At 45.3% G+C, this 23,072-nt stretch overlaps 1 protein-coding gene and 1 long non-coding RNA gene across 15 annotated transcripts in view; one reads left to right on the top strand and one right to left on the bottom strand.

Annotated features, from left to right (window-relative positions):
- PRDM10 (PR/SET domain 10) overlaps positions 1-5,987 on the bottom strand; it is a 44,557-nt gene extending 38,570 nt beyond the window's left edge. For 8 of the 10 annotated variants that reach the window (XM_030505544.1, XM_030505548.1, XM_030505555.1 and 5 more), the window contains exon 1: positions 5,836-5,924. The gene's annotated coding sequence lies outside the window, so the exon portion shown is untranslated. Of the gene's footprint in view, positions 1-1,997; positions 4,053-5,835 lie in introns of those variants that run through there. The other 2 variants (XM_030505545.1, XM_030505546.1) reach the window with 2 other exon arrangements.
- Positions 5,988-5,995: 8 nt separating this feature from the next.
- On the top strand, positions 5,996-22,645 carry LOC115616389. Of its 5 annotated transcripts, XR_003994286.1 has the most exons (6): positions 5,996-6,082; positions 8,197-8,277; positions 11,871-11,941; positions 15,026-17,912; positions 19,218-19,378; positions 20,745-22,645. It is a non-coding gene; the product is annotated as an uncharacterized LOC115616389 (long non-coding RNA). The 5 variants fall into 5 exon arrangements; XR_003994284.1 differs by having other exon boundaries at positions 17,755-17,912; positions 19,218-22,645; XR_003994282.1 differs by having other exon boundaries at positions 19,218-22,645.
- Positions 22,646-23,072: the final 427 nt, after the last annotated feature.

The raw sequence follows: 23,072 nt of genomic DNA, 5'->3' as shown, positions 1-23,072 counted from the left end.
TCTTCACAGAAATGAAAATACATTCTCTCAGCTCAGGCAATTGTGTAGCAACGACCATCAGACACAATATGAGGAGCTGCAGGATTTGCTGCAGCTTCCAGCTTCTGTACTTCAAAATACATCCCAGGATCTGCCTCTGGGATGGGTTCCTACCAAAGGCTGGAGCTCCATGAATTCTCATCAGGTCCATCACAGAATCCCAGACTGGTTTGGGTTGAAAAGGACTCTAAGATCATCCAGTTCCAACCCCCTGCCATGGGCAGGGACACCTCACACTAGACCAGGCTGCTCCAAGGCCCAGCTTTTATGATAGGAAAAAGCAAAGGAAAACAGCTTTTTGTGCCTAGAAGAGGATGAGGGGACACACAGAAAACATGGAAACATGGATGTGCCAAGTGAGGAGTCAGTGCAAGAAGAGACAGGCCACAACCCAGAGAGGTCCCAAAGCCAGGCAATAAAGAGGGCATGAGGCAGGAGCCAGTGTTGGAATTTAGCTGGTAGGAAAGGCAATGGTGAAACACGTTAAGGTCAGGAGCTGGAAAATTGGTCCAAAGGGACTGACACCAAAACTTCCAGGAAACACAAGCACCTGAGTCAATTTTCCAACCAAAATAACTTTGCTCCCTACTCCTCCAGAGGATGCTCTTCCCCATGAATTCTGCATGATCTTTTCCTCTTTAAATCCCCCTCTCTGTTTCCACTGCAGCTGTGACACTGACAGCCACAGTGCCTTGGGATTTGAAGGATTTAAACTGGGAAGATGGCATTTTACTCCCCAAACTAGCAGGCATGCCTCACCCAGTCCATGCTGGGTGATGACACAAGCTGAAATGGTAATAGGTATAAATATAGCTCAATATCACTCCAGTACGTCAGAGTGGTGAGGCAGTGACAGGACACTGCGTCACTATATATATATATGTATATATATAACTATATGCCATAAATCAAGGTGTAAGATACACCATGACTCAAGAACCTGCACAGCTCCCATTAGTTTAAAACTGCAGTGGAAGATAAGCTCATTGTGACTTGTGTTTGCTGGAGCTCTGAGACAGCGCCCATGGGTGCTCCTCTTTAGTGCCTTTGTGTCATTGAACAGTTCTTCATCTTCTTGGAAACCTCACTTGGAAACTCCTTTCCACCACCATGATACTGTCTAACCCCTCTCTGCTGTTCCTGCAGCATGTTGGCTTCTCTGAAGGTGGATTATTAAACCAGCACCCATGGAACATCACCTCATGGGTGCACCCAGGCCCCCTAACACTGAGGAATGGGATCAAACGGTGCTTTAAGAGAAAGCCTCCAGTAACAGCAAAGTCACTTCTATGTGACACATAAGTTTTTGAACTACTTGAATACAGTGAACTCAAACAGTGCTTCAAAGGAAAGCTCAGCTCTGAAATTCAGAGAAAAGCACTACCCAAAAAGATAAATATGAACAGCACCCATACTTTCTTGGCTAGTAAGTAAGGATATCAATGCTTTCAGTGCTGGGACTACACAAAATACACAGACAAAAACTCTAGGGACTTCATCTGCCACTCTAAGGACATGATGCTGAGAAACCACCCGAGCCACTGGCGACCAACACCCATTTTTGTCCCTTCTCTGGAATGACAAGAATGGGGGAACATTCAAGCTGGGCAAGGGGAAAAGCCTGCTTCCCTACTGAGGGAGCCAGAAAGCCACTGCAGTATCTCAGATGAGAATCCACCATGTGTAAATCAGCTAATGTGATTTACTCCCCAATGTAATTGAGGCTTGCAGATAGGCTGGGGTTCCCTGCAGCAGGAAGAGCAGGGGCTATTAGCTTAATCCTTTAAGTACTGTGCTCACTGAGCACTCTTTTCCTCCACCACCACCCATATGCAAGACTCTTACAAAAGGGGGTTTTACGACTATGGGCCTTCCTTAATATGAAAAGGATTTATTATGCTCCAAAGGAACATCACATGTGGCTGCAAAAAGCTCTATCCCACACTTAAGTGAATTACCCAGCTTGCCTAGAAGGCAGAGTCCCTTCCCGAGATCCTTTGGCAAGAGCAGCTTCCATTGCAGCAAGAAGGTTTCTAGCCTCATTGAGGACTGAGTCACAACTGCTGGCTCCTCCTCTGCATTCCCATCCATCAAAAGCACATCTTGTTTCAAGGAACTCTGGCTCTGGTGCATTTTGGCTCAATGTTCACAATCAGGTAATATAGAACCACAGTATTTATGGCTTTTTCAAAATGGAAATCATACATAGGGCTAAGCCAGCAAGGATGATTTATTCCCACAAAAGGCAAAATGGCTTCAATATATTTAGTTGTCTAAAAAATAGCCAAACACAAACTCACTCTACTCAAATTGTGCATAATGAAGCTATATATATCCTTATGGCACATCCAGCCTCAAAGCAACAGTGAGCTGGAAGAGATCTCTTCCATCTTTCAAGACCAGTCCTCTGCTACCGTGTCCAACATGTGTCACTGTCCTTCTCCTTCAGGGGCAGTGCCCAAGCACGGAAGGGGACAACCTGACATGTAACTCACAAAGTACCAGGGAAGCAGCTGAAAGTCTGTTTCTACCACAAGACATGGGAGATAATCAGGGATTCCAAGTGAGCCCCAAGAGGAGAGATGAACATCCTCCTGGGGACATGCCACAGGCCAACTTGGAGATGTGGTTCCTGCTCTCAGGACATCCCTGCTGAGCCCAAATTCTTGTATAAGGAAGCATTTCTCCTTCACCTTCTGAGTGAGCAAAGAAACAAGTTAATTACATTTCTGTATATGCACATGGCCTTCAAATCACCTCTCTTCCCACTTGCTCCACATCTAAAGATCCATTCCAGGGACTAATTTCTTCCTCCCTTCACGTGTGCCCACATTCTTCACATGGTCATCTTCCAAAGGGTTCATACTTTGAGGTCCCACCGCCTCTTACTGTCACACAGTGCAAGCCTCAGGCTCCAGCTGCTTGAGGCAGTGACCCTATCTGCTTCATGGGTTTGGTTTATAAGTGATAGTGAGGTCTGACAGAGCAAGAAATGAGAGAAAAGATGTATTGAAGTACAACATGACCACAACAAGGAGAAAAAACCAAGGTCTGCATCAAAACCTGCGCTCAAAACCTTCAAGGCACTCTCGGGTTTTACTTCAAGAAACCCAAGCTGTACCACCACACCATTCCCCTTGAGCTTCCCCTGGCCATCTTCTGGTCTCCCATCCCTTCTGCTCAGGCAATTCTTCCCAAAGCTACCATCAATCAGAGGAGGAGGTTGCTCCCCTTCCTACAAGCACACAGAGCTGTTTCTTCTCTCCCTCTTCCATCTCCCCTCCGAATTAAATCACCCCTCTACTTTATATAGTTGTCAAAAGATAACTATACCTTGGTTCTGCACATAAACCCCAGCAATTTCTCCTTCAGAAGAGTTGCTCCTCTGAAGTACAAAAGACCACAGAGAACAAATGAGGCTATCTGCACATTAAAGCAGGCAGGGACTTCATGTATAACACCAGCTAAGGGCTACAACACAACTTCTATTTCTGTGTTGTTTTACTGGCAGGGAATAAAAGTGTCAAACAGACCTGACCTCCTGTTTAAGGCAAAACAAACCTCACAATACTCAAACAGCCCCTGCAATTAGCTACACTTAGAAGTCAATTAAAATCCAGTTTACACAGCTGACAGCAGCTGCAGGTGGGCAGAAACACACTTAAAAGTAGCTGCTGACTGCACAGGGAATTACTATTAGTAGTAAGGGTGCCAGAGGAGAGCAAGCAATGCCACATAGCCATTCCTCTCTAAATAGTCTCAATTATTCCAACAGAGAATAACAATAATAATTAATACCACCACCAATTACATTGATATCTCATCCTATAACAAGGTAACAAAGCTTCATATCAACCACCTAACGCACAAAAGACCTATGAACATAGTAAGGTGCCAAAAAGCATCACAATTCAGGACGCAAGTTCTCCATTTAAGGACTGACCAGAGAAATACACCCTAGAAATGAAGGCATTAGAAGGCTTGAGACTGCCAACTCGTTTATTTCCACAAAAGATGCAAAGAACCCTCTTGTAAAATCAGTTGGTGATTCATCAGCGTTTCATCTGCCAACGTAACCAGTGGAAAGGGGGAAAAAATAACTGAGTTATTAAAAACGTGACAGAAGGAAGTAGTCTCTACTCCCATTGAAACTCTGGAAGAGACGCATCAATAGGTATCTTACAGACACTTACTTTGCCTGTGAGAACCACAGATCTATGGCAACACACTAGAGGTTGGTGCACAGATATCAAACACTGACCACTCATTTCATTCTCAGGACTGTGAAACTCAGTAGCCTAAACCCAGCTCTTAACTTGAATCTAAACCCCTCCAAGACCCCTTCGGAGGCTCTGCAGCAAGCAGTTAGGAGGGAAGAGCTACATGTGCACAGCTCAGAATGTCTCCTACAGGCAAACCCCACCGAGGGCGAGTTGTCCCTTTAGGATGAGCAGTTCTGAAAGAAAGACCACCAAGACCTCATTTTTCCATTCAAACCTAACGATTTAACAAGCTCCCGTTAACAAATTAATGCCACTGTGGCACAGAAGAGAGATGGCAGCTCAACACCGAAATCTAGGTAGCAAGAGATCTCCAAGACCAACCAGACACACACTATAACCACATCCCACAAGAGGCGGTGTTATTTGGCAGCAGGAACCAGCACTGCTGGCACAAAGACATCAGCAACATTAGCAGTGGCCAGCACCACAGCTTCCACTTGCAAGAGCTGCTTCTGCTCGCACACGGAGCCTCGAGCTTTCCCTCAGACCCTCGACCGATGAAGCCACCTCATGTGGTGGGAGCTCCTGCTCTGCCTGTGCATGAGCTCCCTCCACACAAGCCCCACCCTAGCACCTCCAGGAGGTGGAGAAAGGGCTGCCTTCCCTCCCCACCAAGCCCCAGGGCCGCCATCGGTGCCCCAATGCAGGGGCAGGACTCCATGAGGGAGCCTCCGCTTCTCCCCTCAGCCCACACTGCAAGTCCCCCCTCTCCCCCGCTCCCCCTTATACACCCTCCGCCCTCAACGCCAGCCAATCCGAGGAGGGGGTGCGACGCCCCCCTCCCCTCACTAGGCCAATGGGAGGCAGGGGCGCGAGGCACGCGGCCAATCAGGAGGCGCAGGTGCCCCCCACCACGGCTCCCCAGTGTGAGAAACCACCGCGCGCACACACCCCCCCCCCCGCGCTTCGCGCCATCAGCCCCCCGTGAGGGCGCCCAACGGTCAGTCAGCCCCAACCACTCCGGCCCTGGGGGGGGGGGGTCGGGGGTGGCAGGGAGAGGCCGCGCCGGGCGGGCAGAGGAGAGGGGACGGCCCAGCAGCCGAGGTCTGGGGAGCTGATCTAACCACTTGGAGAGGGGCCCTGAGTGATCGGGGATGGGGAGGGGGACACTGAGGTCCCCACAGTGCTGGGGGACACACGACAAGATGGCTCCAGCACCCCCCCGCCACTGAGGTGCCGGGGTCCGGACTGTACCATCCAGGGAGGGGGGGAAACAGGGGTGGGGGCAGCCCCTTCTTCCTCTGTCCGGGGCGGGTGGGGGATCCCGGCTGGGGCGGGGAGGGGGGGGAAGCGGACTGTACCTCTCCCGCGGGGGGGGAAGGGGATTGACTGCGCCCTGCTCCCCCCCCCCCCACTCGCGGGAGCGAACGGTTTATCCCGGCCCCAGCGCTAAGGAGCCGCCAGCTCCGGGCGCCATCTTGGGTGCGACTAAAACAACAAGTCCAAAACCCCCGGCGGGTCCCCGCGGCGCCCCCGGATCGGGCTTCCCTCCCGGACCGTCCCATCGCGTTACCTGAGGGGGTCCCGTGCGGGTGCCGCGTCCCGGCCGCTGCCGCCGGCCCCGCTGCGGCCCCAAACCCCCCCACCTGTCCTCACCTCACAATGGTAGCTGCAGAGCGGGAGGGGGGGCGGCCGCCCGGACCTCATTACCATAATCTGCCTGGCAACAAGTCGCGGCGCCGCGCGCTGATTGGCTGAAACGCCTCCGCCCGCGAAGATGGGGCACAAAAGTCCTCAAGAAAACACTCGGAGGAGGCCAGGTCAGGGGGCCGGGGAGCAAGGGGGGAGACCCCGATCCACGGGGAGGGGAGGGGGGGGACCCCTGCCCTGGTCTTTACTCCCCCCTCTCGGATACCCGGGACCAATCAGAGCGCCGCTCTCATCCCCGCTCTGCTCCGCCGGGGGCCTCGCCACCAATCAGAGCGCTCCTCTTATCGCGGCGCTCCGCCCCCTGCCGGGGGGGGTGTGTGTGGAAGGTGGTGTGTGGGGGACGCGAGCAGCGCCCCCTGCTGGGAGGGTGGGGCGGTGCGCCCCCTGCTGGCGGGGAGGTGCGGTCTCCTAGAGACGGGCAGTGATTTATCGGGGTTGGGGGGGGTGCAACCGGGCACCCCCCCTTTTACACGGCAATGAGAGGCTGGGTTCGTGTCTCTCTCCCTGCTAGATAAGGAGATGAGCCTGAAATCCCTCTTGGGCTCCAAGGTACCCATCTGGCAGTCCCTTGGAGTGTGATTATCAGAAATTGCATCAAAAATAGCAGCCCCGTGGGTTCTAGTGTTATTTGACTCATATTCTTGTAAATTAAAAGCTGAAGCAAGAGGTATTAATACCTGTCAAGGGCCAGCCCCTGAGGAAATGCTCCCAAAAGGGCTCCTTCTGCCCCAAGGGACCCAGATAGATGCTGGCATTTCATTTTGTTTTCGTGGTATATATATCCCTGAGTCCTAAATGTCATCTTAGGGAAGGATAATCATTACTATTGCTCAGAAATTTAACTAAGTGGTCATTCCAGTGGGGTTACTGCTGTACTTTTGTCACCGTTTCTCTTAAAGAGGTGTTTATGTCATGGTGGCAGGGAAAAATACTGCTTTTCTGATTCCTTATGTGACATTAAAACACACTCAGGAAGCTATTTGAGGAGATATTTCTTAAATATGACAACCTCTGTGTTTAGGGCCTTTAAAGTTTATTCCAAATGGATTCTCAAACTGTACATATATATCAAACACCACAAAGCTGAGGATCCTGCAATGGGCCACTGTGGCCAACTGACCCAAAATACCCCCAAACCCAGTAGATTCTTCACCAAAACTGGTTCTGCTCATTCTCTGCCCTAGGAGAATAGAAGGGTGGTGGTTCAATGAAGTATACTTCTCCACTAGGTCTGTCTTTTTAAAGCCTGATCTAGTGTTTTAAACCCTCAAATTGAGGTGCAGGTGGATCCTGAAGCCATCCCCTGTTGGACTGACCCATGTCTTCCATGAGCAATCAAGATTAGAGAAACTAAAGGCAGAAATAAGTCTTTTCTAACTTATGCTTAGGAACTTGACCTTAAAATGGTAAAGAAGAAGGATTTTAAAGCTGAATTAGTTACATTTTAGATGTTTGTTGGGGTTTTTTCCCCCCTCCACAATATTTTTTAGTCCTCTGGGCAGTTCTCTTAGTTTGAATTATGAGAGTTACAGAGCCCATTTATTCCTCTATGCTATAAAAACCATATTGATTTCATTATACTGTGCTGAAACACTAGGATAACAAATAGGACAAGGAAACAGTAGACAAAGCTGCTTTATTTCTCCTAATTCTTAGCAGCTATGGGTATTACTTTACAAAATCAAAGTGGTTTCAGTGCTTTATTTTTGTTTATTTTCCTAAATAGGGATTTTCTAATGTTTTCAACACTATCAGGCTCTGACATATGTGCTTTGTGCCATGTTTTCTTACAGACATATGTGCTTTGTGCCATGTTTTCTTACAGACATGCAGTTGTACCACTGAACACAAAACAGCACAAGACCTTTCCTAGGGCACAGATCTTACTCTGGAAGTTATTCCACAGTTTTTTCCCCCCTTTATAGCCTGGAAAGCCCCATTCAGTGCAAGCACCAAGCTGCCAGATGCAGGAGCAGCAGCGTGCTGGTCTGATTCATCAGCTGCAGTATCTGGAATCTGATGTCATGCCTATTGTCCTGCCCGTATTTAATGGGGTTTGTGATGCTCTGGGCTTTGTTTTTCCACTAGCAGAGATAGAAAAGCCTTCACATCAGGTTCATTTATGTATTTCTAACCATCATAGTTCAAATAAGCAACATGTAGACACCTGTATTGTTTGGAACAGTGCTGCAACTCTTCATCAAACCCTCTTGTTATCTTCCAGGTCATGAAATCCACATCTCTACCCCTTCATTTCTGCACTGCCTCTGCTGCATGTGTCCCATCTTGTCTCTTTTCTGTTGGGGTAAGTTGATTTTCTTGACCCCATGCTGAGAAGCACGTAGATTAAAACACGACAAAGAGAAATGCTCAAGTGCTGTAAAGCCATTGGAGTTCGAGAAGCAGATGATGCCTCACTGGCTCTGCTGACCTCCTGCACTCCATCTGTGCATGGTAAGGAGGGATTTGTGCCTAGAGTTCCCCTTTAAACCATGCATGGATTTGGGTTCTGCATTGTGGTACCTTCCCTTGTGCATGTCAGCAGCTGGCTGTGATTTAAAGCACCAATCTAGAAGATGGAAAAGCTTCTGCTCTGTGCAAGCCTGCTAAATTATAATGCAACTGAAATGTAATTACTTGAATCCTGCACAGAGAATACAAAACATGGAGGTAGGGATGTGAGTTTCCCCACTCTAATTCAATTTATTGTGGCTTGCCTTAAAGTGGCCTCATGTAAAACATATAAAGACAACAAAGTTGTTCCACTTTGGTTCTCAAGGTCACTTCCCCCCAGAAGAGCTGAACTAGTTGTTTCAACAAGTTGAATTAATCCTCTTACACTGCAAGGAAAGGTTTGACTACAAGAAGTTGTGTTTTCAGAGCATCTACCTAATGATTTGAAACATTTAGAAGTGATTTTATTTAAAGCTAAAAGGAAAACAAACCATTAGAGAAAGCAGCTCATCACTATTGGCTTCCTTTTTGAGCTGTACCCACCCAAATGGCATTTATCCCTCACTAGTTAATAAGAAATACAGGCAACAAGCACAGTAATCAGTGAGGAAACAATCCACATAGCCCCCTATAGTCCTTACTATGCATTTACTAAGAGGTACATCAAGTGTTTGAAAAGGGGAGCTTTCCAGTTCGTGAAAAACCCATTTAGCAAAGCTATGCTGTGGGGTAGGGAAGGGAAAATGAGGTCTGGGTGCAACAGTGCCTGCAGGGAAAACACTTCACCACTTACAGCAGCATCCCCAGCCTCCATTCTAACAGTATTTATTAACACTGCTGCTTCTGATGGTGTCTTGAGATGAAAATCAACCAGGAGGGTTCAGCACGTCACAAGGTCAGATGTAAACTGCCTCTTTGCAAGCTTTTTGCAGGCTGAGAAAGGTGGTTGTCATTCTTCTTGTGCTACTGTGGAGTCCTGGCCCTTAAGCCAAGCAGCCAAGTGGTTGTAGTACCAGTACCATGGCCCAGCTCCCAGGCAAGTACCAGTGCAGCAGAGCTGCTCTTTGCATTGCAGCACTTCATTATTGGAGCATTTCCCAGGAAACCACATTGGATACATGCAGTTCAGCCTCACATCCAGGTCAACTACTTCACCTGGATTATTCTTCAGTTAATACCTTCATTTCTTCTTCAAGAAGGACTTTCAGCCATGATCAGCCTTAAGTACTTGGGAAGTACTTGACTCTGTTGGCTCATTTTCCATTCCAGTTGAGGTGTCACCACTCTCCAGTTCTGGTTAAGCAGCAGCATTGTCTGGAGTAACAAGTGATCTGTGCACCACTGCAAAGTCAACACAGAGGCTGTTTGGCTTTCCTCTCCATTAAGCAAACTGGGATGACTCACAAAACTATTACCAAAGCTTTTTGCTATTTGAGGTCTCACTAGACAGTTGACTAGAAGTCAAGCATTCTCTATATTTTGGCATTATAATGATGTCTTCAAAGAATAAGCATCATTTTATAGGATTTAAAGCATTTTAGGAGGTTTCCCCATCTCCAGCCCTAGGAAAGGATTTTTAATGCACATCCCTTTGATAATTGCATTTTAAGAAGCAATGAGAAGATGATACATGATATAAAAGACACTCTTACCCAGCCTGTGTTGGGAAAAGGAGAAGTTTAGGGACATTCCTCCTGTTTCTGGATACACTTAGTAGATGAAGAGAGCCAACACGGACAAAGCTTTAGTTAGGATTTACAGTGGATGTTCAGAGAACAACTACATTTAAGAAATGATATTTTATGATCTGATTTAGTGGATGTGCCAAACAAACATTCTGTTTATCAGGGCTTTTTTTTTTTTCAGAGCATTAAAACAGGAATGCCCTCCCTGGGAAAACTCAGGATTATCTTTTCAACACGTCCAAAGGTATTGCTCTGTCAGATGCTCACTCTGCCTCCTTCCCCAGCATTTACCAACCAAGAACACTGACCTCATAGTTGGCAGGGGAGTTCTGAAGCCACCGAGTCCATCACAGCCCCCACAGTTGATAACCTGAGCAGGCTTTCTCATAGGAACAACTGAGACTTTTCTTCTTACAACCTTGAAGAAGAGACTAAAAACAGCACTGAAGACAAGGGTTGTTTTTTCTCAAGGTCCATTCCTCCTTACTTGTTCTTGTGCCAACGTTCTCATGCAGTTTAAATAGGGGACTTTTTCTTTCCTTCATGTGTATTTATAGACAGCAGTGATACCCATTCCTAAAGTTGATTTTGTCAGACTACTTAAATTTCTTTCATCTTCGCCCATGTAGCACATTTCCCATCTGACTCACTACCCCCATGCTATAGTGGTGCAACAGTACTTTTAAGCTTTCATCTTATGCAGTGTGTTTTCTAAAGCAGCTATAGAAGCCCTGATTGATTTTTAAGAGTAAAAGCTTCCCCTGGGTAATCTCTAGCTCTTATCCAAAAGCCTAGATCTGTAAGCTTGGGGAAGTACTCACCAGCTCCAGTGTCATCCTTCAGCACCTGCACAAGGTGAGCAATGCTGACCTGGAAACAGCAGTCAGGATGGTTTCAATATCCAGGTCAGCAGGCAAGAGAAAGAGAATGAGGCAGGTCTCAGGGCCAGACAGGAATTAGCTGTAGATCATGCTGTGGGCTGGTGAGGACAGTCAGGATTAGCCAAAACCCAGTGGTCACTTGCCAAATCCACAGCAATGAGGCTAATTGAAGAGGAAGCTGGGATGGAAAACTGGAGATCCATAGCCAAAACCAAACCCCTACACTGCACGGCAAGCACTGAAACAAGGAGTTCCTAGGCTTGGCTTAAATAGAGCTCCTGGCCTGTGGTGGAGGCCCCAGGTGAAGCTGCTCAGGGTCAGTGAGATTTGTAAGTGCCTCCAGGCACCCACAGGGTGTTACTTAGGTGTGGTAGGAAAGGCTTTGTCTCTGCAGCAGCTCTGCTTTGGGGTAAAGTAATTCTGTTGCTTTTTTTCTTAAGCTTTGCTTTAGAGTTTGTCTTAAATGTAATATTTTCAATGTTTGTTGAAAGCCTATGGGTTTAGTTGAAGAAAAAGTAGCTTATCACTTTGGAGACTGCTTCATGTGTTGCTCTTCTCCTCAGCTCTGAGTCTTTACTGCCCATGTTCTTAAGTTTATCCTGTTTCTCCTACCACAGCAATTACAAAATCAAACGCTTGACAGCCAAAATCCCACTGAAACTTCCTCATAGGCTTCCAGAATTTTAGAGTTAAGTAGAAACAACTTATTTGCAATACAGATGATCTTCTGTTGCTGTGAATGCTTCTGATGTAGGGGACTGTGGTCTTTCAGAGCACCTCACGCTGTAGCAAGCCCTGTGTGAGCAGCCACCAGCAGCAGCGTGGGGCTGCATTGATTTAGATGTCATTCTCAATTGCATTCAAAATGTTTTTTGCAGAGCAGCTCTTTGCACTTGGCTGGGTCCTTGAAGAGGATGTTTGCTGCAGCACAAGAGAAATATTTACTGTGGTGAGTGATTAGTTTAAAGGAGGGGATGTTTTGCAGTGAAACTGAGTTTGAATAGTAAGTATATTCCACCCACCTACAGGCAGATAGCTGAAGGCCTTGCAAAACAAGCATCTTTAGGGAACAGTAGGTATCAAATGGAGTAGATGTATGGTAAGTGTCAAGATTTGTCAGTGAGTTCAGTGCTGCCTTATCTCTAAAGCTGACAAAAAGGAAATGCTATCATCTGAGACAGGCATTAAGATTGAAGCTGTAGCCTCTGCCCTAGTACAGATGGCTACAAATGGAACACTGCTGCTGCCAGACAGACGGGGAAAACATGAGGATTTGCTGCTTAGAGGAAAAGCAGAGTTGCCCAAAGCTGGGAATTCTGGCAGATCCTCTGCTCTGCTTCAAATGACACTGGAGGAGGGAGGCAGACACTGCAGGCTACAGAGAAATAACCCATCAAGCTGCTTCCCCCAGATCTTTTGGTGAACTGAACATTACCCAATTATTTGGAGCCAATTATTATCTGTCCCCCTCCCCCCTTTTTGTTTGTTGTAGGCTTAATCCTTGTTGTTAAAGCCCACGTGATGTTATTCAGGTGCACCCAGTGTGATGTATTCAAGGTGTGCCCGGGCACTGGGCCAGTTTGACCCAAACCAGAGGTGTTTTCTTCAAAGGGGTGGATTTACACAGGAAGGTGAGAGCATTCTTTCCCCCACAGCTATGACAGGACTTGGCATTTCTCTGTTATTACAGGATTGTTCAACTGTTGCTTTGAACTCCTGTAACCTCAGCCTGCATACAGTGGAAAAATTCAGGGTTTGCTTCCCTGAGCATGGGGCTGCAGTTCCCAATGTGTTTTGGTGCAGTTCCAGCTAAGAGTGCTCCTGTGTCCTGCCATCAGTACATCTGCTCTGCCTTCATTTTGCAGGAATCCTTCTGGAGATTTGTATCAAGAGATTTGCTGTCAGAGTAGAAATGAGATTTCCCAGTGCTCTCTAATCCATTTACTCAGGAAGCTTGTCTTTAAAGCCAGTGCACTCCAGTGGGAGCTCAGGTAGGATCTGGGCTGGAAGTTTGATCAAAGGATCCCAGAATTTGCCCCCTGGTTTTCAAACTGCTCTGGATTTTGCTGGTTAATGGATTTGCCTGGATGATAAAGGACCAAGGGTGTTCCTTACAGCAAATTTGGAGTCATTTTCACTGGGAGACTTGCCAGCTGCAGGCTCATCCAAGCAGTAGCTGATTTTTAAACTGAAAAGTCTCTTTGCTACTGTGGTTAAGATTGTCTTCAGTTGTTATGGTAGTTGCTGAGGTATTTAGGAAGGCAAAGGACAGGAATATGCTTCAAATGCTTCTTGGATCAGTCTGATCCAGCTGATTTCATCTCCCTGGCAAGCTCTGTACAGCCAGGGATACCCTAACAAGTTGAATGAGCCACTTCACGTCCTTGTGGCCCTCCCCAAATGCAAAAGCTGTTTGTTAAATGAGTGTTACCTTCTCTCTTCATCTTTGTAAGGAATTCCAGAGCCTGGCTTCCATTCCCTGCCCTCTCCTCACTAATTCCCTGCAGAACTTACAGGAAACCTGCTGGCGATGCCTGTTTTCATGTTTTCCTTCCCAAGTTTATCCTTTATCTAGTTTTATCTTGACCTATTTGCTTTCTCTTACAGTGGCTGTAGAAACGATACTTTACAAAATGGGATTGAATTTAATATAGAGCAAGTACAACGCAGCAAAAGCACATTAAAGGTGTGATTAAGACTAAAAGACAAGTCAGTATTTCTGCAGCACCTACTGGGGGTTTATCTCCTTTCAGTCTTTCACCAGGTTTTCTTTAATAGCTGCCATGTGGCTTGATAACATAAATCCACACTGCAAATGCAAGAGCCCTCTGCTGTACAGAATGCAGGCTCCTCTCCCCATGGAATAATAGTGAATCATGCCATTGTTGGAAAGCTACTGGCAAGCTTTGGAGTTGAAAGAGGGGAAAAAAGACTTAACCTGTGTGGTGTTTTTCCTTCCCTTACTTTAAAGACATGTTTTCAACAATGCAAGAACCTTCCATGACGTGAAAATAACAGCCTGGGTAGCCATAAACTCATTTGATTCTGATTTTTTTCATTGCTGTGCTTCTTGGTAAATGATTTCCTGCCCTGTGCCAGATGCTGTTTTCATTCACAATGAAGTAATAGTCCTTTGTGAGTGATATCACAGTATTCTACCACAGCCCTTATTGTGACTTCTCAAATTTAACGTACTCAAATGCAGCCTTTGTTGGTTGTTTGGGGACTTGGAGATCTGGGGTTTGATTGAAGTTGGTCCGGAACAAAAAAAGGGAGAACAGAGCCTGGGGAACTTGGACAGTTTGCAGAAAAACATGGAAACAAAAGAAGGGCAGAAAAGAAAAGTTTGACTAGTTGATATATTCTATTTTCTCATATAGACAGAGGCAAAACTTGATGCAGGACTTGTGTAATTTGCTGGTTTTCAGGGTTTGACAGGGTGCTTAATTTGGGACGATGCCAAGGATGTCAGTGATGGATCAGCAGGTAGCATTGACCAGGGGGACCTGGCTTGGGGTCTGCTCTATTCCACACCATTGCATGTTCTCCCTGGCCATAGCTCTTGCTTTGCCCCTAGGCAAGTGCATCCAAGTAATTTCTAGTCCTTCAACTAGATCACAGGGTTAGACCTTCCAAGCAAAGGCTAGAAGCTTTGCAGTTCCCTTTTAGACATGTGATCTGTGGGTCTGGTGTCACAATGACACGGTTCCATCCTTTCCTGCTATAAGGCTTGTTCAAACTGGGTTATGTGTTTGTGCCAGTGTGCGTAGAAGTGAATCCTTTTGAAGGCTTATATAAAGGTATATCTTCCAGCAGACAGAACAAATACAAGGAATGCAGTTGAGTTACTTGAGGCCTGATCATGCAAAGAGTGGAACACTCAGTTTTAAACGCAGGTTAGAGCACTTGGCATCCCCGTCTTCCACGTCTGTGGAAGGCTGTAGTGGTGTGTCTGTGCACATCGAGGTGTTAAAAGCACAGTTTGATCTAAGGATATAATTATCCTTATAATACACTTATTTCTTCCCCTTAGGAGTAAACTGGGAATCATGGAAAAGAAAGTGAGACGGAAGACATTCCTTTTGAAATTGGGAAGTGAATTAAAGGTCCTTGTCAAGATGACACTTCCTTGCATACCTTTTTAGCCTTTCCAGTCAGCAGAGGAGCTGGCAAACAGGTCTGCCATCCAGCTATGTTTTCAGGTAGCACGGAAAAGGTATCATTAGGCTCTTTAACAGAAAAGAGGGAGGTATTTATAATACTTGGTAGAATATTGATGTATTTAAATGTGCTGATAAATGGGATGTTAAATAGAAAGCATGGTGAAATTTTGCCCTCCTGGAGACTGCACCAGGTAATATGTTGAGGAGAAACTTAACCAGAAGCAGTTTTGAGAGAGCTACTAAAATACAGCTGAATGAAGATGTTTGGCTGACCAGCAGAATCTGTATTCACATGGCAAAGGGTTCATTACTCATCCTGCAATGCTTTCTGAAGTGTATTTTTGTATCATCATTTCCCATTTTAAATGCAGCTCTGAAATCCCAAAAGGGAATTAACTACCAGACATTTGCATTTTAAAGGGAAAACTCAAACCTCAGTAGAGTGCTTTACTTAAGACTCCTTTTATATAACTTAGCCAATCAGCTCTGTCTCAGTGGAGACCTTGGGGAGTCAACCCTAAGACAAGGTAGGAAAATCCAGACTTGGAAAAAGCCTTGTAATCTGCTTCATGAAATGCAGAATATGCTGGTATTGGGGGGAAGGTCTCCTGTGAACTGGTGTCTTCATTATTGTGTCACTTTGGGGGGATAAAAAGGGACCTTCAAGCTTTGGCAAACTGGGATGGCAGAACACAGGATACTCGCTCTTGTGTGGGAGAGGAAAACTATAGTAAAAAACCAAAGTTGTAAATGAAAAAGAGCAGCTTTTAATTCATCCCTTTGCAAGACATGGGGAAAGACAATTGGGAAGTTACTGGAGGAGTGACAGCGGGTTTTGTTAAAACTAAGACCTCTTGGGGGCTGACTTGTCCTCTGAGTAAATGTGATTCAGGGGAGGGACAGAGGAGGTTGTTCTCCCCCTCAGGCCATGGGGTCGAAGCTGTATGTGGTCCACTCCTTCCCTTGGAGACACTGGGATTCATTTCTACCCAGATGACCCAGTTCCTTTCAGCTGTGCCTTGCTGGATGCCTTTATTCAACTGAAACAGACTTCAGGTACATGATTTCTTATTGCCAAGAGAACCTGTATTCTAACTTCTTGCTGCCTTAGAAGCTTGAAAGCTCTCTGAAAGTCCTGCTACTTTTACTTATGGCCCTCCAAAAAAACTCTGTTGCAAAGGTTATAATAAACCCAGTGCAGAATTTGAAGCCACTCTCCTGAATAAATTTATACATGAATAGTACTAGAGAGCACTGTCTGTATTTGGGGCATTTAAAGTTGTAGAGCAAGGTCTAAAAATATGAATTCCTGTGCTTGGGAATGCCAAAATCCCACTGATTTTTCCCTGTATATATCAAAGATGAGACTGCTCATCGACACAAGCTCCTTCCCAAGGTGTGACCTGGTGACAGGCACTGGAGGGCAAAGCTGCAGGTCCCTGAGGCACCAACTGCCTTGCTCCAGGGTGTGTGTGCTGAGAAACTAAAGTAAATATTCCTGTGTTGACATAAAAAGAATGACTGGGTGGTTGGGAGCCACCTTCTAACGATGATTTTAACAGGAAATGTGAAGTAGAATGATGCAAACGGATACAGAGGAGTAAGGAGGGGATTTTTGGTGTGGTTACTTTGCTTTTCAGTGCACCAGCACTTAAGGCTACTGTGCCACTGATGGGAAAGAACAGTTCCCAGTAATAATGCTGTATGAGACATGAGATGTCTCCTAGACACTGTAAAACTCCTTGTTGTCTATTCCTGTGTTGGAAGTTACTTCCTAACACACCCTATTGCTTGCAGGCTGAGTAACAGCACAAACAAGTGATGGGGGGAAGAAAAGGTGACTTTGGTGTGCCATCAAGGAGCTTGTTAGCGCAGGTTATTCCATGCTGCCTGATGCAGCAGGCACTGAATCAGACCTGATTGGGAGGGAGGGGTAGAGGTTTTTGTTGTTGAATTGCACTTATCTTCAAAGCTGCTGGAAATGATTCTGCGTTTATTCAGCAGCATGAGTCCTGAGGTTTTGAGATTCAACGTTGTTCATTGCTGTTTGTTAGGCTGATTTGGCTTTTAATCCACCAGTGAATACTGAATGAAGAATTCGGTTGTGAATCAGATCTCTTGCTTGCCAGTTACACAAGGCATTTTTATTTTCAATTTCAGGTTCTTCTACAGTACAGGACAAAAATTAGGAATAGAAAGAAGCTTAAACTGTTCCTCTCCAGCGACTCTCCTGCATCACTGCTTAATCCTTCCATTATGTGTGATATCATTAATCATTCCCCTGTAATATTTGACACACATTTGTGGGACAAATTTAGTTCTAATCTAAAAGCTGCAATAATAGTGACTTATGTGGAACGGCAGCTAATTAGAACATAGTTGAATTTTCATCTTTCCTGAAAGACTTGTATAAAATGAACAACCTTTCACACTGTTGAAATGAGACTGTCGGAGTGAGACGGGCAAGCAGATGAGGGAAGAGGAAAGGAAGGTTATCCAAGGACAACAGGAGAAATCTGTGTCATAATAAGCCAATATCTGTGCAAAACATGCTCAGTTGTTGGTGGATTCTTTTTAATTGTTGTTTTTTTTCTTTAAGTTCTCTTATGGCTCATGGTTTGGTTGCCTTGATATCCAAATGACTGATCCTGCCATCTACAGAGACTAAATGACGCTCTTGCCATCACAGTGGACTAGAAGAGATGAAGATGGCAGGATCCTTCAGCCCCTTGTGGGAAGATGCTACAATGTAAGAAGGTGAGTTTACTAAATATTTCCTGCAATGCAGCTTCTTTTCTCTCTCCTCACATGGTCTTGAGGATGCCTTTACTTGTAGACTTCTAGACCCCTGCCTTCGAGTTCCATGCATCAGGTTAAGTGTTTGCTACAGCTCCTGGAAGAAGCTTCAGGCATGATTCTGCCTTGAGATCCTGCCAGTGCCCAAAGCCATGCATCCATCTGAAGAGAGAAAATGAGCAGCATGAATACCCAGTTTGTATATTCTGCAAACTGATCCATAGCTAAAAAGGTGCTTAGTGTCTCATAGTTTTGCATTTGGGCTCCTAAATATGAGCCCACACTCGGTACTCTCTTGAATTACATATCAGAGGTTATTTCCTGGATAGTGACTCCTACAGATGTGCAAATCTATCCCAGAAAAGGATTGCTTGTGTCTTTGAGATGCTGCTTTTGCCTTGGGTAGTCTTCCTCTTCAAAAGAAGAAACTGTTCAGTTCAACTCACTGTTACTGTTGGTTTTGCCCTCCATCTAGAAAACAGAGGAGATGCTATACTTAGCACGTTATATGCCTGCTGAGATTTGTATGCAGAGTTCTGAAGGAGCAGCAGCTCCCTTTAGCAGCCACATTCTTGTTGTGCTCACCTTAAGCATCCTCAGTTGATGTATCTGTCATTTTCCAATGCGTTGCCACCTCTTCTGTGCTGATGTACTTCAGCAAAGCAGTAATATTCCTGGACCTAAAAGAAGGGGTTGTTTTGAGGTTTGCAGTTATGGGAGAGTGACTATTAATGTTTCCTTAACGGTCTGTTACATGCTGTAGGCAAGGATTGTGCTGTTTGAGATCAGCACAGCACAAACTGCTTTTTAAATCTCTTCCCCCCAAAAAAAAAGATATCTCAGGACACCTGCATGGAAGGGAGATGAATGGCACTGAACAGGAGCAGTAGGAAAATGGCCATGAAGACATAAGGATTCATTGATATGATAAAGGGAAGACTTCCCCTTCCCTGCCAAGTCCTGTTAAAGATGTCTTTGAGGAGAAGCAGGCTTGCTGTCCACCCTTATTTACTGTGTCACTTCCTCCTCACAGATTGCTGTGCTGGTTTCATACAATTACTCCTTTCAGCCCTGTTTTTACTGTATGTTTCCACTTGCAATGCATCTGTTTTCTTCTTCATCCTATCCTTCCCACAGGAATCCCCTTTATTTAAACTCCTGCCTGCCTTGTGTTATCTTTCAAGGCCTGGAAGGTCTCTGCACTTTATGTTACCCTCTTTCTGTGGAACATCTTTATCCTGTGTATACCTTGTATCTTAAACCCAGCTTCTTCAGTGGTTTCCTTCATCTCAGTGCTGCTGGACTTCCCACACCTTCTCTGCAGCGTGTTGCCCTACAGATGGAAGACTGAGCTGCAAACCAGCAGAAACCCTAGACTTCGACCAGGGAATCTTGCAGCCAAATACAGATATCCAATTCCAGAACAGGTTTGGCAACCTTCTGATGTTTATGGGGTTTGGAGTATTATTTCCCACAGGCACTTCCGTAGCCGGATGCTAGATCAAGGTGTAAGTTGGCCAGTAAGTTTTGCATTGCTTTATGCCCCTCATACAGCCTTGCTGGTGGAGAGAGACCTCGTCCTCAAGCAGTGTGGCTTGTGATGAGCTGTGGTAGTTAACTGTACATCATTCATCCAAGTTTAGTATTCCTTATACTGCTGAATTGTGCTGGAAAGAGTTCTCTTCACAGAAGCCCACAACATGCTGTGGCCTTTTGTGTCTGCACTCTACCTCCTAAACCCAAGCTGACTCAGCTCTTCCTCTGCAACCTCTGCCTTGTCCACAGCTGGCACGTAGAGCTAGTAGGAATGATACTATCTGCCATTTAAAACTTGAATCAAGCTTGTCAATTAAAAGAGCTACACCACATTAGCACTCCCAGGCTAGATCAATTTTGTGCTTTAATTTGTGGAGTTGGTGAGACTATTCAAAGATTTGCTCACGTCTCTGAACTCATTCTGCAGGTACTGGCAGGATTTCAGCACTAAAGTTGCTGCTCCCAGGGGCTTTAATGGTACCAGACACATTCCGTGGCAACTCCTGTTTGCCCTTTTTATCAGGAGTTTAACATTGCCCTTTGAGGGCATGTTTTTGCAGTCATAAATACGCTCTTTGCTTTTACACAGTTGTGCTCTTGCAAGTAATAATGGGCAGAGATGTTCACTTAACTCTTTTTACAGAATAAACAGTAGCAGCCAAAGGTGAGTATGAGATTCTCTGTGCTTTGTTAGCACAGGTGTACTGGGAAAAGGGCCCTGAAAGCTCTGGAACCAAGCACATAAAATGGGATTCTTGGAAGTAAATGTAAGATGCCACATACTTAAGAGGGTTAACAAGAGGAAAGGTGTTCTAGGGAATGCTGCAGCATTGCAGCATTCATTCCAACTGGTACTGTTGTCACAGGCAACAGATAACTACCAGCTCTTACCTGCAATATATCTCCATGCTGAATTAACCATGACCACTGTGAGTGTCAGCATACCTGCAGCAGTGTAACCTGCTGTTCCTGTGTTGACTAGTGCTCATCTGAAAGCCACCGCCTCCAAAGCCTTTCCATGCTGGAAGTGTGGGATTTTCTCACCTGCTTGTATCACATTTGCATTTTGCTGGAGACTCTATCCCAATTTCCCTTCCTCCCTGCTACCCAGCAGTCATGAATTAAGTTGCATATGAGCATTAAGGAAAGAACAAGATCCTGTGGCTTAGAACCTCCTTTTTTGGGGATAACTGTTCTGTGTATGAAGGGGAATCTGCTAGTCTTCAAATCTTGATTTATTGCTGGTTTCTTACACAGTGAGCTGAGCACTGGTGGTCAGGAACATGCTGTGTTGCAGCCTCGTGGCAGGACTTACATGCTGGAGTGTCTGCAGTGTAGTACTAGGAGCAGATTGTGTTACTGAAGGTGAGGTTGTGCTTATCTGTGAGGCTTCCCCAAAAGCTGCCAGATGGAAGTAGCTTTTCAGAAGAATGAGGATAACGCTGCTGTAATCAAGCTGTCTCATTAAAAATACTCCAAAGTGAATCAGGTACCTGTTTGGTATGTCATGCCTGCACTGGGGAATGCCACTTACTTTGATGTTAACAGCCAGTGTCCTATCATAAAGCAGTATATCCGTGTGGCTGTGGAAATTCAGGTTGTCATGAGGGCCCTCATCCTTTCCAAGCCTCTGTACTCAAGACATTTGTGACTTGAGCTGCGGGTTATTACTGAGCACCTCTTGCAATCATGACCTTGGTTTCTGCTGTGCCCCAAAAATCAAGTCTTCACATAACCCAAATTAAAAAGCAGCTCTTTTTGCCATCCTCAATAACACAGGGGTTGTGAACATTAATACCAAGCACTATGTAAATATTAAATATCAAAAGTATATTAATTTATATAGCACTATAAATGCTATATAAATTCAACCTTGAATGAAAGCCCTTATCCAAAGATTTCTAAAGAGCTTGTGCATCTTGGCCTGGGGAGAAAGGAAAATATATCCTTTTTTAAGAAAAGTGAAAAGCTCAACTCAATGTCCTGCTATTTACTGTGTGTATTTATATTGCACAATCAAGGAGTTGCATTAAAATGTATCAGTTGCCAAAACTCCATTTTCCAGCTAAATTTGACCAAGCTGAAAAGGGAATTATATATGCCAGAGGACTGCAGTAAAAGAGATTTAAGGGTTTTGAAATACTGTAAAACAAGACTATAATAAGTGAGTAGTGGTCCAGTCAGCTGTTTTAATTAAAACTGGGCTGCTTATTGATCTATCAGAGAGATTTACCCCCACCTGCAACACTTCAGCAATATTCCCTTCAACCATTTAAGAAAATAGTGTTTCTAAGGGACATATAAAGAATATAGAAGTGGAGAATGGAAGTGTTTAACTATGAGTTCGATCTTTTTTCCATCCCATGTAAGCACCTTATGTATTTTCATACAAAAATGAAAGCGAGTATGTAGAATGTACAGGATACTGCTTTTCTGATGTAATTCTAATGGGTTTGCTGATTGCTTTAAAGAGGTCTAAAATACACTGCTTTCTCTCATATTTATAAAGGTGTCATGTCTAAAAATGTTCTTGCCACTGAAACCAGTAGGATCTTCTGTGGTTACATCTTCAAGGTGGGAGTTTGCCATGCCTCACGTGATTGAAGGAAGTTCTCTGTGTGAAAGCCAAAGAAAATGCTAAGAAGGCACTAATAAGTGTTTGTCATGAGTATGGAAGGCTACTGTATCAGCAGCTTGGTAGCTCTTTGTTCTAAAGGGCTTGATTATTTAATTTCTTTCTATAAAAGTAATGTGGTGAAATTGAAACAGTGTGAAATTAAAACGGTATCGATGCAGATTTGGCACCATTGGTTTTGAAGTCTGAAATAGGTCCTTAAATAGCGCGATCGGCTGTGGCAGAACATGTGCATGGGAAGAAGTCAGAGGCACGGCTGTTGAACCAACTGGTGCACAGACTGGAGAAGGTGGTGATGAAGATTGCGATGATGATGGTGATGATGATGGTTATGATGCTGTATTGTAGAGATGTGTCTATTAACACATAGGAAGAGCTTTGCCGTGTTCACACAGGTTTGTGGTGTGTGTAGTGCCCAGTGAGCATCTGCCCTCTGTGTTGGTGACAGGATGAAGCAACTGGTGATTGTTATACACCAGCTGTGGTTTAAGGAGAAAAAGAAATAAAAACCTACCAAGCACAACAGCGTTGGTTTTACTGCACACCAACAAGGGCTTGGAGCTTGTGGGTCAAGAAACTGGGGATAGATGTTTCATTTTAGAGGGGGGAAAACTCATTGGTTTTAGATGAAAACAATGAGGAAAATTGATGAAAAAGAGGAGGGAATTGCCTTGTTTTCCTTTTATTACTACAGGAACCCCCCTCTTTGCAGTGGGGAGGAGAAATAAGGAGAGAGGGTTTATAGTCCACAGACCCCCATTAGGCCCGTGCCCCTTTATGCTCCCTAATGTAAGGGGTTTGCCGCGGCTGGTTAATTTCTATATCTAGCACTAAAGGAGGGCGGAATTCCCGCTGGAGCGCTCCCCTCAGTGCCGGCTGCCATCTTGGGGTGGGGAGAAAGCGCACACCCCCGTGGGCGGGACAACCCGCCCCGCTCCTCTTCCTATTGG

The sequence above is a fragment of the Strigops habroptila genome, chromosome 17 (assembly GCF_004027225.2).
Source record: "Strigops habroptila isolate Jane chromosome 17, bStrHab1.2.pri, whole genome shotgun sequence".
NCBI lineage: Eukaryota > Metazoa > Chordata > Aves > Psittaciformes > Psittacidae > Strigops > Strigops habroptila.
The sequence above is the reverse complement of the archived record's forward strand: the minus strand, read 5'-3'. Positions and strand labels throughout refer to the sequence as shown.